The sequence below is a fragment of the Giraffa tippelskirchi genome, chromosome 1 (assembly GCF_054371585.1).
Source record: "Giraffa tippelskirchi isolate mGirTip1 chromosome 1, T2T-mGirTip1v1.2.pri, whole genome shotgun sequence".
NCBI classification, from domain to species: domain Eukaryota; kingdom Metazoa; phylum Chordata; class Mammalia; order Artiodactyla; family Giraffidae; genus Giraffa; species Giraffa tippelskirchi.
Window position 1 is genome coordinate 33,146,065 of NC_137275.1, and position 17,851 is coordinate 33,163,915.

The 17,851-nt window shown below is 36.9% G+C and overlaps 1 pseudogene; it reads right to left on the reverse strand.

The window, feature by feature from the left end:
• Window positions 1–1,455: 1,455 nt before the first annotated feature.
• Window positions 1,456–2,424, reverse strand: LOC145515450 (small ribosomal subunit protein RACK1 pseudogene; annotated as a pseudogene).
• Window positions 2,425–17,851: the final 15,427 nt, after the last annotated feature.

Here is a 17,851-nt window from a genome sequence, read left to right on the forward strand (position 1 = left end):
TACATGACTACTGGAAAAACCATAGCCTTGACTAGATGGACCTTTGTTGGCAAAGTAATGTCTCTGCTTTTTAATATGCTATCTAGGTTGGTCATAACTTTCCTTATGTAATTCAAGGTGATAAATGCTGTCAACGTTTTTGTTTTAACTGTTGCTTTGGGAGGCAAAGTGACACATAAACTGTGTTACACTCAGTGAGATACTGTTTATTATTATATTCACATTGAACATCTGTATGTTTAGTATTACATACATTTGTATGTAATGCAATTTCTATGATCAATTTATACAAAAAAATACATTAAAAGACTCAAAACTGTACTTTATTTATCCAGTCCTTCTCCAATAGAGCTAAAGTTTTCATTATTATTTACATTTCTCCTTCCTGTTCCATCTGGATCTTAGTAGATAAGAAATCTATAATATCTGATTAAAGTGACTTTCTATATTTTTCTTTGTCAGACTTATATCTCTACTTCTCTATCTTGTCTTTAGAGAATCAGGAAGCTTATAACTTGCTGGTACTATCATGGAATGTTCTTACACATTATCGCTTGTTTATATGCTCACAACTGATTTTCTCTCAAGAGCTGTTGTGGATATGTTTTTCTGTTGTTGTTGTTTACTCACTTAAATCATGTCTGACTCTTTTGAGAATCTGTGGACTGTAGCCTGCCAGCCTCCTCTGTCTATGGGACTTTTCAGGTAAGAATACTGGAATGGGTTGCCATTTCCTTCTCCAAGAGATCTTCCCTCCCCAAGGGTCGAACCTGTGACTCCTGCATTGCAGACAGATTCCCTACCACTCAGTTACAGGAAAAACTTCTGTTTTTCTAGAGCAGTCCAATTTTTAGAGTTTTTTTAATCTGCTGTTGCCTTGACTAAAAATTTCTACTCTCAACTAGGTGGTAAAAATTATTGCCTTCTATTTTCTGTCTTGGCACATGGTTTTCAGGTAGTACCTTCTGCATAGACTGCCTCTTGCAGTTTTATGTCCCTCTAGCCCTGCACTTTATGTTTGAAACTTTGAAAAACTTCACATGTCATTTTGGCCTAAGAAACTTGAAGAATTCCAGTTCCTCAGCAAAACCGTCTTTCTTTCAATCTGTATGGCTTCCAGACACAAGTTCATTAAATTTCCCTTTTCAGTCCCTTCTAACTGCAAAGAACTCATATTACATTCTAAGAGTAGTCCCATTTTGAGCTCCACATTTTCAGCATGGAGATAAATAGGGATAAATAACATTTTCCTCCATAATTACATTCATCAACAGACACTACCCTGAACAGATATAGAGTTCTATCCAAACAGAATGAAAACAAAAACAGTCATAAAATCCCCTCCAAATCAAAATATATAATATCCCCTTCTAACCATTCATTTTTTTTTTTCAGAAAGCCAGTTATTTTCTTTTCTTTTTTTTTTTAAATTTTTAAACTCTTCCCTGTTTGTTTCTAGCAGGTGCCAATGGTTACCTGCCACATGCACACTTGGCTGTACATGTAGCCAACAGTGTTTGGCCATCAGCGATCAAGCCAAAGAGGTACACTGGGGAGGCTCTGTCTTGCTGCTGGTACCAAAAACGTCTTGCTTCACTACATCTATGGTGATTTTGCTTCCAAGTCCCAGATCTTAAGGCTAGGGCCTGTGGCAGCAGAGAGCCAGTAGTGGTTGGGACTGAGGCACAAGGCACTGATGATATCCCCACCATCTAGTGTGTAAAGGTACTTGCCTTCATTCAGATCCCACAACATGGCCTGTCCATCCTTGCCTCTAGAAGCACAGAAGGATCCATCCAGAGAGATGGTCACAATGTTCAGGTAGCCTGTGTGGCCAATGTAGTTGGGCTTCAGCTTACAGTTTGCGAAGTTCCATACCTTGACCAGTTTGTCCCAGCCATGGGAAAGAATGATGGGATTGCTTTTGTTGTGCAAGAAACCAACACAAGACACTCACTCTGGTCGACTCTCATCCTGGACAGTATATTTACATACACGTAGAGTAGTCCATAGTTTGATGGTTTTGTCTCAGGAGCCAGAGGCAATTTGCCAGTTGTCAGAAAAGGCCACACTCAGCACATCCTTGGTGTGGTGCATGTTGGTGCCTGTTGTGAGATCCCAGAGGTAAAGGGTTCCAACCCCGGAGCCTGAAAGAGCAAACTGGCCATCTGAGGAGATTACCACTAACAAAGTGAGAGTGATCCCAAAGAGCACACTGTGGAAAAACATAGTTGGTCTCATCTCTGGTCAGCTTCCACATAACAATGGTCTTGTCCCCAGAGGCAGAGAGTATCATGTCTGGAAACTGAAGAGTGGTAGCAATCTGGGTCATCCAGTTGTTATGGCCCTTGAGGGTGCCATGTGCATCATTTGTTCAATCATGGCAGTGGAGGGTATGGGTGTTGCCACAGAGACAAGAATGGAACTGGATAGCTCAGAGAGACATGCATACCTACTCTTGCCATGGCTTGGGCAAAGCATTCATTTTTATGTCATGTATTAGTCAGAGTTCTCCAGAAAAATAGAAACAATGGAATAAATTAATATACATATGAGGAGATATTGTAAGGTACTGGCTCACCCTATTGTGGAGACTGAAAAGTTCCACCATCTGCCGTCTGCAAGTTGGGGATCCCAGAAGAGCCAGTGGTAAAATTTGAAGGCCTGAAAGCTACAAAGCTCATGGTGTAGATTCCAGTCTTGATCTAAAACCACAGATCCAGAATCTCTGAGGACAGTAGAAGATCCATCTCCAGCTCAATATGACAGCAATAGAGTGAGTCAACTTTCTTTGACTTTTTGTTCTATCCAGGCCCTAAATGAATTGGATATGACCATCCACATTGGGGAGGGCTATCTGTTTATTCAGTTCACCAGTTTAAATGCTGATCTCTTTCTGCAACACCCTCACAGACATGCTCCAAAATAAACCTTAACCAGCTAGCTGGATATCCCTAATTCCAGTAAAGTTGGCACATAAGCCATCACCAGTCTTTTATAATCTCAATTTGGGTGATGAATTTTGAGCTATATTTACAGTATTTGTATAAACATTGATTTGCAGGTCCTCCAAAGTGACCTGATAGCAACTAGTTGTATAATTTGATAGTAGTGATCTCCATGCCTCTGCTGAAATAGAAAATGAGCCCAAATTTAATTTTGTAATCCTTTAAATAATTACACAATCTAGCTTCTGATTGTCAGACTTACTTTAAGAAATTGTCAGTTTTCTTTTTTTTTCTATTTATATTCTCTGATGGGAAAAACACTGAGAAAATGCCATAGAGAATGAGATAGACATAATTTGGCGGTCTCATAGAGATTACTAATTGTTCAGTGAATTGCATGTCTTCTCTCTGCATCATCTTTCTCTCCTCCTACAATATTGTCCTTCATTCTAAATAATGCAATTTGCCATATGTTACTAAATACTGAGAAACATTTTTATTTAACCAGCTTTTGGCTGAACATGTATTTTTTAGTTAAATTGTAACACTGTTGAAAGTAGAAATTAAGTAATGAATTATTTTTTTTTCATGCAACACATTAACAATAATGGCAGTGTATTGCTCACAAAAGTTATATAATATATTATTTGAGATGTAATAAATATTTCTTGATGAAAGTAAAAGAAGACAGTGAAAAAGTTGGCTTAAAACTCAACATCCAGAAAACTCAGATCATGGTATCTGGTCCCATCACTTCATGGCAAATTGATGGGGCAACAGTGGAAACAGTGGCTGACTTTATATTTTGGGGCTCCAAAATCACTGCAGATGGTGACTGCAGCCATGAAATTAAAAGACGCTTACTCCTTGGGAGAAAAGTTCTGACCAACCTAGACAGCATATTAAAAGGCAGATACACTACTTTACCAACAAAGATCCGTCTAATCAAAGCTATGGTTTACCCAGTAGCGATGTATGGATATGAGAGTTGGACTCTAAAGAAAGCTGAGTGCTGAAGAATTGATGCTTTTGAACTGTGGTGTTGGAGAAGACTCTTGAGAGTCCCTTAGACTGCAAGGTAATCCAACCAGTCCATCCTAAAGGAGATCAGTCCTGAATATTCATTGGAAGGACTGATGCTAAAGCTGAAGCTCCAATACTTTGGCCACCTAACGTGAAAAACTGACTCATTTGAAAAGACCCTGATGCTGGGAAAGACTGAAGGCAGGAGGAGAAGCAGATGACAGAGGATGAGATGGTTGGATGGCATCACCGACTCAATGGACATGAGTTTGAGTAAACTCCGGGAGTTGGTGATGGACAGGAAGTCCTGGCATGCTGCAGTCCATGGGGTTGTAAAGAGTTAGACATGACTGAGCGACTGAACTGAACTGAACTGAATAAATATTTGCACCAAATTTAGCCAAGTGGTATACTAGTTTAGTGACATACACTTGAATTCTAATTTTGTAACATGAAATGTGAACTATTATGTTCTTATTAGCAATTCAAGATTATAATTTTGCTTTAAAGGTTTTTTGTTTGTTTGTTTGTTTATTCCCTCTTCTTTCTACTTTTCCTTATATAAAAACAGGTGGATATAACTCAGAATTAAAAGAAAGTTAATAGATTATCTCTGTCTTTCTAGTATAAATTTCATGTTAATTTATTCAGCTGAAATTTGACTAACCCCTACTGACAATCAAGCTGCGTTAAAAGAGTTCAATTTATAATTTAAGTTAAAAAATAAGGTTTCATCCAGAGATGGCCTCTCCATACAAGTTTACCTCTAAGAGCGTAGGGCTCCTCAAGAAAATGATGCAAGACTAGACATAGAAAGCAGGTCGCCGGAGATAAAATGCTATATATCATCCTGAAGTTACATCATTAGGATGGATGCTTAGTTAAGGAAAAAAGGTAAAGTACAACATTTTCACTCTCTTTAATATAAACACACACACACACACACACACACACACACACACATCTCAGCAATATTTAAAGCAACAACTTAAAACAAAGAAATAAAGGAGCAGTAGGAGAAGATGCTAAGAAAGTGCAGTTGGATTGTTTATTAAAATGATATTTCTCAGGAACAGACAACTTGTAACATCTCTCAAGTGTGACTGACATTCTGAAATTGTTGACCATGTTAAAAAGCAAACAAAACCAAAAAGTACATGTACTTGGCATTTCTTTATCCTGACTCTTCCTGCACTCATTATGTTTCTACTATTATAATCTTTTTTAAGGTGGGAACAACGAGGCAAAGTCTGTTGGTAAATTAATAAAACCAGTATGCATTAGCACCCCAAGAAAGCTTTCTCCCAAAACTTATTATACACTTCTCTAGTGAGGCTCACAAGACTGAGATATTGTTTTCTCACATTTTAAAATGCTATTTAGTCATGTGGCTTATGGAGAATTATGAGAGATCTAAATAGGCTTTTTGCATGCTTAAATCTAGTCATCTAGCAATATTGAATAATCATCATTATGTTTGTAGTGCATGAATATGGTTTGAAGCTGCAGGAATGACATTTAAATAATACATTTTTCTGAAAAAGATTCATTACTCCACCTTCCAATCCTCCAGTTGCATTAAAGCATAGAGTTCCTTTTTTTGCATTCATGCTGGGGGAGTAGCTATTTTTAACTGCAAAATTTCTTGGCTATATCATGACCTATGAAATTTAATTGAATTAAAGTCATGCACCTCTCATTTGCCATGACATTTATGGATCATGAGTGTCAAGGACAAATAGCTAATGCCTAAATAATGATTGGGGCTTCCCAAGTGGCTCAGTGGTAAAGAATCTGCCTGCCGATGCAGGAGACAAAGGTTTCATCCCTGGGGGAGGAAGATTCCTTGAAGAAGGAAAGGGCAAGCCATTCCAACATTCTTGCCTGGGAAATCTCATGGACAGAGGAGCATGGAGGGCTACAATCCAGTTCAGTTCAGTTCAGTTCAGTCACTCAGTCGTGTCCGAATCTTTGCGACCCCATGAACCAAAGCACACCAGGCCTCCCTGTCCATCACCAACTCCCAGAATCTACCCAAGCCAATGACCATTGAATCGGTGATGCCATCCAACCATCTCATCCTCTGTCGTCCCCTTCTCCTCCTGCCCTCAATCTTTCCCAGCATCAGGGTCTTTTCAAATGAGTCAGCTCTTCCCATCAGGTGGCCAAAGTATTGGAGTTTCAGCTTCAACATCAGTCCTTCCAATGAACACCCAGGACTGATCTCCTTTAGGATGGGCTGGTTGGATTACCTTGCAGTCCAAGGGACTCTCAAGAGTCTTCTCCAACAACACAGTTCAAAAGCATCAATTCTTCTGTGTGCAGCTTTCTTTATAGTCCAACTCTCACTTCCATACATGACTACTGGAAAAACCACAGCCATGACTAGTCGAACCTTGGTTGACAAAGGAATGTCTCTGCTTTTTAATATGCTGTCTGGGTTGGCCATAACTTTCCTTCCAAGGAGTAAGTATATAGTCTTCCCATATTTTGAAAAATAAGAATATTTTACATAGTTTTACTTTGGAATGTATGCCAAATAATTAGTTCCATGGGTTATTTTTTTCTACATTATATTCTGATTCAACTTAAAATAACTTAATTAGTATTCTGTTTCTACACTACATTGATGTATTTGGCATCCTGATAATATGCTATAAAGAAATATAAATACATATATTCAATTATTCTTTACCACAAATTGCAAACTTCACTTTAATATTACCTATATTCTGGTTTCACCTAATAAGAAAAATTCGTCCTTTAATAATCGAGTACTGTAAAGTAAAAATATTAGTTTTTAAAAAGGATAAAATGGTCTCCTGAGGAGACTTGGGAGGTCTGGAAAAATACTAAAGTATAATTTAGTCTCTTTTTATTATGTCTCCCAAGAGCTTCGATACTCTGCAGTTTTCACTCAAAAAAGTTTACACACAAACCAATAACCCTCATCAACTTTTCATCTGCATTCCAGTTTGTAAATTTGTAAAGTTAAAAACAAGTCTAAAGCAAATAACCTAAGATTTTTGGTACTATTATCAACTAAGGAATAATTAGTGTAAGAAAATTTTAAGGGAAGATTTGTGCCAGTTTAGTAAAAGGGAGAAAAATGGGAAAGGATGGTGCAACTGGGGTTAAGCCTGAGGGAAACGTACTAGTGGAGGAAGCCTGCCCAGCCTAAGAATTGCAGCTCAAGCATCAGAACAGAAAGATTTCAGCTCTTATCCTTGTTATGTCCCCAGCTTGTTATGAGAACCTAAGTAAGATATTTTATTTGCCTCAAATTCTTCATCTGTAAAAGTGATAAATGATCAACCTCACAGAATTTTTACTACTGCCCCTGATTTGACATCCCTAGAAATGACTCTAGGAATATACAAGGCGTATTAATATTTCGCACAAAATAGGTAAATCTTTTCTATTCACCAGGCTACTAATTTTAAGTATTGTGGATAGAGCATTTAATCCATTTACATTTAAGGTCATTACCATGGAGGTTCCAGAATTCTAAGCTGAAGGATGAAGTTAGGCACAATGATTGCTGGTAAATTTGTCTTTGTTGATACTTCCTCTCTACCTGTTCTTTCTTTCTTTGCTACTTCCTAACAATTCCTTTTTCTCCCTTATTGATCCCCAGTTGCCCTATTCTTTTACCTGCCATAAGAAATAAAATTAAATAAATGAATAAAAAAAATGAATTATCTGATGATTCACATCTAGCTTTAAGTGATAATTTTTCATTTATGCCAGTCAAATTTTCTGTTTGAAGAAAACTAAAGTGAATGCAAAACTAAAAAGTGAATGCAAAATTGTTCAATTTTGGAAACAGGAGTATCCAAGTAAGAGAAATACTATTTCACAAGATGTGTGGATTAATAACTTTTCTCCCCATGCTAGTATTTATCTATTCTGCCAATCTCACAGAGGTGGCATCTTTCTTCTCCAAAGGTCTGACAATAGTTTGTTGATTAACAACTCAAATTCAGAAAATCAACATAGTACTTATATTAAGTTCCTGATGCATCTTTTGTAACACTTTGCCCTTGTACTTTTTTTTAGGGCACTGTTTGTTTGTTTTTTAACTTTTTGTTTTTATTTTATTTTTCAGTTTTTATTTTATATTAGAGAATAGTTGATTAACAGTGTTGAGTTAGTTTCAGGTGTACAGCAATGTGATTCAGCTACACATATATATATTTCCACTCTTTTTCAAAATTCTTTCCATTTAGGTTATCACAAATGACTACAGTAGGTCCTTGAGGGTTATCTATTTTAAATGTAGCAGTGTGTACATGCCAACCCCTAACTCCCAATCTATCCCTTCCCCCAACACTCCCCACCATAACCATTATTTTGTTTCTCTAAGTCAGTACCCCCTATACTTTGAATCTATGTTATATGACAGCCTCTTTATTTGACAGTAACTTTATAAATTGTAATTATAAAAAGTATAGTTTATATTTTAAATTGAAAGTTTTGTAAAGTGAAAAGGGAAAGATAAACCAATCTTTCCTGTGGCATTATTATTCATTATTAACAAAATGCATTATTTACTACTGGTAAACTGATGTGGTGCTTCCCAAGTAGGGGGCTTCCCAGGTGATGCTAGCAGTAAAGAACCTGCCTGCAAATGCAGGAGACATAAGAGATGCAGCTTTGATCATTGGGTTGGGAAGATCCCCTGCAGGAGGGCATGGCAACCCACTCCAGTATTCTTGCCTGGAAAATCCCATGGACAGAGAAGGCTGGTGAGCTACAGTTCATAGGGTCTCAAAGAGTCGGACGCAACTGAGGCGACTTAACATGCACATACGCAGCACAAAATGGTATATAAAACATTTATAATTATATTGATATATGCTGCATAATCAAGTATATTCTTAACCAGAAAGAACTTTCATTTTAACTAGACTATTACAAGAACCAAATTTTTTCACTTATAGCTTTGAATATCTGAATATTGGAGAAGTTTCCATAGACTAGCTTCAAGCTCTTCCCTTGTAGCTCAGTTGGTAAAGAATCTGCCTGCAGTGCAGGAGACCCGGGTTTGATCCCTGGATTGGGAAGATCCCCTGGAGAAGGAAATGACAAACTACTCCAGTATTCTTGCCTGGATAATGTCATGGACAGAGAAGCCTGGCAGGCTAAAGTTCATGGGCTCACAGAGTCAGACATGACTTAGCAACTAAACCACCACCAAGCTTTATAAATTTTAAACTTTTATTTCTCCTCCATGACCCACACACTTCCAGTACCAGGTGCTTAGGGGCATGCTCATATATTTACATATGTATATAAATATACAGTTTCTGTATGTCTATGTCCTGAAGCATATTGCACTGGAAGTATGTAAATATGAGTAGATGTTCATTTAGAAAGTGTGTATATATATATATATATATATATATATATATATTATATATGTACATACATAGATAATTGCTATATGAAAAGCCCCAATGCAAGTATAGAATGTATACAAATATGCATATGTATATGTGTATATAAACATGTATATATATATATATATATATAATGTGTGCATAAGTATATGTAAATATACTTTCATATACATGAATAATAGTACTAAGTGGGGATTTTCCATTCCTCACTGGAATCAAATTAGGATAAACCTGATGTAGAGTATGTTCTAATCTTTCCTTACCAAGCACTAAGAAATATTCAAAAAATATAACTGAAAGATCAAGTTTCATTAGGAATTGCCAGATCTGGCATGGTTGAAATTGCCCTGAGCAGAAAGCTATATATTCCCAGGCTTTATATCTGTAGACTCTTTTACATGAAGTGTTGCATGAGGCCTTTGTAAAACAATGTTCCAATGAAATTTTACTTAAAAAAACAGATGGTGGCATGAATTTGATGAGATTGAACTGCTGTTTTATATGATTATGAAATCAGTATAGCATGTAGCTTTATAAAAACAAAAAATATTATTTTGATATTTTTATTTGTTACACATTTCATCTAATTACATAAGCAATGGCATCAGTTTTACAGACTGAAAAATGGCAATATAAAATGTACATTAGTGGGAGATAATCATTTAATAAGTGCTCTGATAAATGTTTTGCAAGTTCTAAAGACATAAGGACAAAGGATAAAAAGCTAATAATGAAATGGAGCAATGTTAAATAAGATACAAAAAATTTAGAATATTAGACATTATAATTTTAGCTAATATGTTTTCAAATTATGTTGGATTAGCCTGGCCATTGCTGGGAAATAAGTCATAACACACCTAAAAATTTCACAGTGACTAGAATATTGAGATACTTGTCAAAAAACATGGATCAAATTTTTTAAGCCATAACTTTATGGCTTATTATATCACTTGTTATATTGTCAGAAGTAACAAAAAGTGGCAGCCTTAAATTGTAGGATCCAAGAGAAAACAAGATATGATGATGTCTATTCCACATTATTCCTTTGACTGGGAAATATGTAGTTGTAATGGTAATAAATGCCCAAAATTATAATCTGAGACAATGTTTTAAATTATCAAAAACCTAATAAAGATTAAATATTATCATTATGATTTATGTAAGTATATTTTACTGTATTTGTTGTTGTTCAGTCACTCAGTCATGTCCAACTCTTTGTGATCCCATGGACTGCAGCAGACCATGCTTCCCTATCCTTTGCCATGTCCAGGAGTGTGCTCAACCTCATGTCCATTGAGTTGGTGATGCCATCCAACCATCTCATCCTCTGTCGTCCCCTCCTTCTGCCTTCAATGTTTCCCAGCATCAGAGTTTTTTTTTAATGAGTTGGTTCTTTGCATCAGTGATCAAAGTATTGGAGCTTCAGCCTCAGAATCTGTGCTTCCAATATTCAGGGTTGATTTCCTTTAGGACTGACTGGTTTGATCTCCTTGCAGTCCAAGAGACTCTCAAGAGTCTTCTCCAAAACAACGGTTTGAAAGCGCAATTCTTCTGCGTTCAGCCTTTCTGGTCCAACTTTCATATCTGTACATGGCTACTGGAAAAACCATAGCTTTGACTAGATGGACCTTAGCTGGCAAAGTAATATCTCTGTTATTTAATATGCTGTCTAGGTTTCTCATAGCTCTTCTTCCAAGGAGCAAGCGTCTTAATTTCATGGCTGCAGTCACCATCTGCAGTGATTTTGGAGCCCAAAAAATAAAGTCTGTCACTCTTTCCTTTGTTTCTTCATCTATTTGCCATGAAGTGATGGGATCTGGTGCCATGATCTTTGCTTTTTGAATGTTGAGTTTAAAGCCAGCTTTTTCACTCTCCTCTTTCACTTTCATCAAGAGGATCTTTGGTTCTTCTTCGCTTTCTGGCATAAGGGTGGTGCTATCTGTGTATCTGAGGTTATTGATATTTCTCCCTACAATCTTGATTCCAGCTTGTGCTTCATCCAGACCGACATTTCACATGATGTACTCTGCATATAAGTTAAATAAGCAGGGTGACAACATACAGCCTTGACATATGCCTTTCCCAATTTTGAACCAGTCTCTTGTCCCATGTCTGGTTCTAACTGTTGCTTCTTGACCTGCATACAGCTTTCACAGGAGGCAGGTAAGGTGGTCTGGTATTCCCATCTCTTTAAGATTTTTTTTTTATTTTACTATATAACTCTATATAACTCTATAATGTTGCTAATTATATGTGTGGTTTATAAACCCAGTCTATTTTATAAATGACAATGACCTATTTTTTTAAACACTGTCAATAAACATTTATTCATATGTTCATTTAGAAATATCTAACACTGCTACTGCTGCTGCTAAGTCGCTTCAGTCGTGTCCGACTCTGTGCGACCCCATAGACGGCAGCCCACCAGGCTCCGCCATCCCTGGGATTCTCCAGGCAAGAATACTGGAGTGGGTTGCCATTTCCTTCTCCAGTGCATGAACAGGAAAAGTGAAGTGAAGTCGCTCAGTCATGTCTGACTCTTAGCGACCCCATGGACTGTAGCCTACCAGGCTCCTCTGTCCATGGGATTTTCCAAGCAAGAGTACTGGAGTGGGGTGCCATTGCCTTCTCCTATCTAACACTATTGGTACATAAATCTTAGTCCTCTGACAGACAACATTCTAACTGAAGTTTCAGGGAAGAATGAAAGCTCATAAAGTGATCATCTAAGTGTTTCAGATTTTGCAATCACCTTTTTAAGCTCATATTTTCATTTATGTACATTTCTTTTGAATGTCCAGTGACAGACTCTCTACCATATATTAATGTGTACTCCACAGCACACTTTATTATCATTATTTCCACAGCTTGTATATTCTTTATGCAAATAAGAGTAATATGACAATTGACAGTGTTACTGAATTAATTTTATAGACTATAAATTAGTTTCTTCATAAGGTTTGCATCAGGTATCCATTTATAACCATATTACTAATTTCAATGGATTTATAAAAATGGCTTTCAGTAGTAGTTTTTAGTGATCATTTGCAATTTTATTCTAAATATATTCTTTACCAGTTTAGTGTACATATTTTTGGTTTATGACTTTTTAAATATATAATATTTGTCCCCTCCTCTTAAGTCCACTTCTTTTTACTTCCTGATCATTCTTTTTTGAGAAACCTATGTCTATATGTATTCAATTTAAAAATGTACTTGCATTCAACAAGCTGGTTTGGGATACATAATGAATTGAATTTCTCTTACAATGAATTTCTAAGATTTTGTGCAGGGGGTTTATTAAGAGGTAAAAGATATTCCAGATCTTCCTAAAATGAATCCTTCATTTATTTAAGAGGCGGTTTGTTTGCTTAAGGCACTCTTTCAATTTGTACCACTTGGTAATATACCCACCAGGAAGCAGGTTGGCCTTCTCACCCTAAATATATTTAATGCTTTCTTCAGCCCCCAGCATCCACTTTCCCTAACCAGTTGGGGCATATCTTGTAAACAGAATAAATAATTAGCTCCTTAACAGCTTCTTACTTGGAACATGAATTTTTAATCACTTAAGTGCAACATGGCAGAATGAGTGAACATATGCCTATATTTTCCTAAGAAAATAATGATCAGAATCACTATTCTCAGCAGGGCTCTATAAAAAAAGAGAGAGAAATTTAATGGAGCCTGGTAGCCTCAGGACACTAACAGTAACCAAGAATGCAGTTAGGTTTCTTGGAAAAAAGCTGGCTTCCACATTAAAAAACACTATCTGTAAGCCAGATATCTCTTCAACAAATCCCCTTTTAAGTATCCTCTGCCATATTAGCAGTCAGAGAGATCAGGGCTCTACTTACAGTGTGATACATTTGAATAAAAAGTCTTGTCTCTTATGTTCATGTCTTACCAAAATATAGTAATTCTATATTCTATAAGACATAATTCTAACACAAGTTATTTCAAAACTTGAAATCTGATCATAGAATTGTTTTTCCTACTTTTCCAGTAATAGAATTGTTCATCTCTTTCACAACTATAAATTTTCTACTTCTCTTTGCTGTCTAGTAATTAAAGTGATATTCCAGAATAATGATATTGTAAGTCACACTAAGGAGCCAATTAGCTTTTTTTTCATATATGATTTATGCAAACAGATTTTAGTATGTCCTGAGATATTCACCCCAAATTAAGTCCACATGCCCCAATTTTAAAGTGTTACAGCTCTCTTTTGTCTTGTGAGAAAAAAAAAAAAACATCTTATTCAATGAGATTACATAGGCCGTGCCCTTTATTAATTCTTGCACACTTTTTCAAAGTACTGGATCTTCTGATTCACTCATTTCTTTCTTGCGTTGTCACATCTGAATTACTCAGCCAAAACATATTTTTAAGTTGACAGTGTACTTATTCATGTTGATGTGTGGCAGGATATTGTAATTATTCTCCAATTAAAATAATCTAATTTAAAATATTTTTTTTAAAAGGGCAAGAGAGCGAAACTTTCATTTCCTACTCCCCTCCCCCTTCCTCCATTCCTTCCATCCTTCCTTTTTGAATTAAAAAAAAAGAAAAAAACTGATTTCCAATATAAACCATTAGCAAGACCTGTGGTTGGATACCATTATGTTACTAATGGATCTACAGTGCAATGTGACACCACTTGTGATTTCCATTGGGAGGTACAAGCACCTAAAACACATGTTTATTTTAAGTCTAAAAGGGTTTACTAATGGTTTCGGCACTTTAGAGTTAAGTAATGAAAAAAATTCCCATTTTGATAGGAAACGTGTTGTAATGCAATCCACGTTTTCAAAGGATAATAGGGTCATTTCTCTCTTTATTGGAATGGTGCTGAAGTTTCAGATTAGATTCATGAATTAAGATGAAGCATGGACATGCTTGTAGTTTGCTCCAATTAACTCTCACCTCATCTTCTGTCATAAATGCATGTGGAGACCTCATTCTCACAGTCTTCAACGAGACACATGGTTACTGCGTTGGGTTTGTGTGTTTATGATTTATTATATCATTGCACAATTTGTTGGTTTATTTGCTTTACTTTATTTCATTTGAGTATTAGATAGTAGCTAAGTCCTACCAAGATAGATTACTTTTAAAAGTAAATAAAAGAAGACTCTGATTCTTAAACTTGGTAGAAACTTTCAAAGCATCAGATTAGGAAACAATGGTCTTGTCAACTTGCTCAAGCTTTCTTTCTTGAATCTACTGATTGACTAGCTAACCTATTCCTCTTATTTCTACTTTTTCTCATTTTGCATATTATTAGCAGACTAAGCCATGGCAGGAAATGATACAATTTAGGACTCAGCTAGTGGAAATTGTACATTTAAGATTGTGAAGGAAATATTTAAATTAGATGAGGATACACTGCTTTCAGTTTGATTTTTAGAAACAAGAGACCATCAGCAGGTGACACCAGAGAATAATCAGTAAAATAAAATAAAAATTCTGTCAGTCTTAACTGCTTCCCAGGTACTTGCTATCCAAGCATGTCAGGAGACAGTAACAAGGAGAAAAGAGGCCGTTCATAATGTTCCCATTTCCTTAGGAGAGAAAGTTGTCAAATTGTTCATTTCAAGGATAACTTTCTATTCTTCTCCATTACAAATTTAGTCTTTACTAAGGAGGACATGTATTGGTGTGGCTTCAAGAATCAACCAAAAACTCATATTAACTCTAAACAAAATATGGCATTTGAAAGCACTTAGGAAGAATGTACATATCCTGAGACCATCAGATACTATGTTGAATACCGAATGTTTTGTAGTATGCTGTGACAACATGGATGCTTCAATTCAGTTCAGTTCAGTCACTGAGTCGTGTCCGACTCTTTGAAACCACAGGGACTGCAGCACGCCAGGCCTCCCTGTCCATCATCAACTCCCGGAGTTTACTCTAACTCATGTCCATTGAGTTGGTGATGCCATCCAACCATCTCATCCTCTGTCATCCCCTTCTCCCGCCTTCAATTTTTCCCAGCATCAGGGTATTTTAAAATGAGTCAATTCTTTGCATCAGGTGGCCAAAGTATTAGAGTTTCAGCTTCAACATCAGTCCTTCTAGTGAATATTCAGGACTGATTTCCTTTAGGATGGACTGGTTGGATCTCGTTGCAGTCTAAGGGACTCTCAAGAGTCTTCTCTAACACCACAGATGAAAAGCATCAGTTCTTCAGTGCTCAGCTTACTTTATAGTCCAACTCTCACATCCATACATGACTACTCGAAAAACCATAGCCTAGACTAGACAGAACTTTGTTGGCAAAGTAATGTCTCTGCTTTTTAATGTGCTAAGTTGGGCATAACTTTCCTTCCAGGGAGTAAGTGTCTTTTAATTTCATGACTGCAATCACCATCTGCAGTGATTTTGGAGCCCAAAAAATAAAGTCAGCCACTGTTTCACTTTTTCCTCATCTATATCCCATGAAGTGATGGGACCAGATGCCATGATCTTAGTTTTCTGAATGTTGAGCTTTAAGCCAACTTTTTCACTCTCCACATTCACTTTCATCAAGAGGCTCTTTAGTTCTTTGTTGCTTTCTGCCATATGAGTGGTGTCATCTGCATATCTGAGGTTATTGATATTTCTCCCAGCAATCTTGATTCCAGCTTGTGTTTCTTCCAGCCCGGCATTTTTCATGATGTACTCTGCATATTAGTTAAATAAGCACAGTGACAATATATAGCCTTGACGTACTCCTTTTCCCATTTGGAACCAGTCTGTTGTTCCATGTCCAGTTCTAACTGTTGCTTCCTGACCTGCATACAGGTTTCTCAAGAGGCAGGTCAGGTGCTCTGGTATTCCTATCTCTTTCAGAATTTTCCACAGTCTCTTGTGATCCACACAGTCAAAGGCTTTGGCATAGTCAATAAAGCAGAAATAGAGGTTATTCTGGAACTCTCTTGTTTTTTTGATGATCCAGCTGTTGTTGGCAACTTGATCTCTGGTTCCTCTGCCTTTTCTAAAACCAGCTTGAACATCTGGAAGTTCATGGTCCACATATTGTTGAAGTCTGACTTGGAGAATTTTGAGCATTATTTGACTAGGGTGTGAGATGAGTGCAATTGTGCAGTAGTTGAGCATTCTTTGGCATTGCCTTTCTTTGGGATTGGAGTGAAAACTGACCTTTTCCAGTCCTGTGGCTACTGCTGAGTTTTCCAAACTTGCTGGCATATTGAGTGCAGTACTTTCATAACATATTCTTTTAGAATTTGAAATACCTCAACTGGAATCCCATCACCTCCACTAGCTTTTTTCATCATGATGCTTTCTAAGGCTCACTTGACTTCACATTCCAGGATGTCTGGCTCTAGGTGAGTGATCACCTCATCATGATTATCTGAGTTGTGAAGATATTTTTTGTACAGTTCTTCTGTGTATTCTTGCCACCACTTCTTAATACCTTCTGCTTCTGTTAGGTCCATACCATTTCTGTCCTTTATTGGGCCCACCTTTGCATGAAATGTTCCCTTGGTATTTCTAATATTCTTGAAGAGATCTCTAGTCTTTCCCATTCTATTATTTTCCTCTATTTCTTTGCACTGACTGAGGAAGGCTTTCTTATCTCTCCTTGCTATTCTTTGGAACTCCGTATTCAAATGGGTAAATCTTTCCTTTTCTCCTTTGCTTCTCTTCTTTTCACAGCTATTTGTAAGGCCTCCTCAGACAGCCATTTTGCTTTTTTGTATTTCTTTTTCTTGGGGATGGTCTTGATCCCTGTCTCCTGTACAATGTCACGAACCTCCGTCCATAGTTCATCAGGCACTCTGTCTATCAGATCTAGTCCTTTAAATTTATTTCTCACACTTCTAAAGTATAATCGTAACAGATTTGATTTAGCTCATACCTGGGTGCCTAGCTGCTTGCATAGATGCTTAGCTGCTTGCAAATCAGATATTAAGTGACTGTAGAATATACTATGCTGCAAAGAGTTAGTGACTTTCATGGGTGGTTTTTTATTAGGATTTAATAATAATTAAGTATTGTTATTGATGTGCACAGCTTCTTGAATAATCTTTGCCCATATTCATTGGATACAGAATTTGTTGAGCAGATTCCATTCATGTGTACCAAGCCTTTTGTGCACAAGTGTATCTTTACCAGTCATTTCAAAGAGGTATTACACAAGGCAATGATTTTATTAGGGATGTTCTAGGTTATACTGTCTTCTTTTATAATAGTCTCTCTTAAATCTATCTTATTTTTCTTTTGTTCCAAAATTTTGTTATAGATAACGAGTTTTTGTGCTGTGCTTAATTGTTCAGTCATGTCCCACTCTTTGTGACCTCATGGACTGCAACTGCAGGCACCTCTGTCCATGGGGATTGTCAAGGCAAGAATCCTGGAGTGGGTGGCATGCCCTTCTCCAGTGGATCTTCCCAACCCAGGGATTGAACCCAGATCTCCAGCATTGCAGGTGGATCCTTTACCATCTGAGCCACCAGGGAAGGCCCTGGT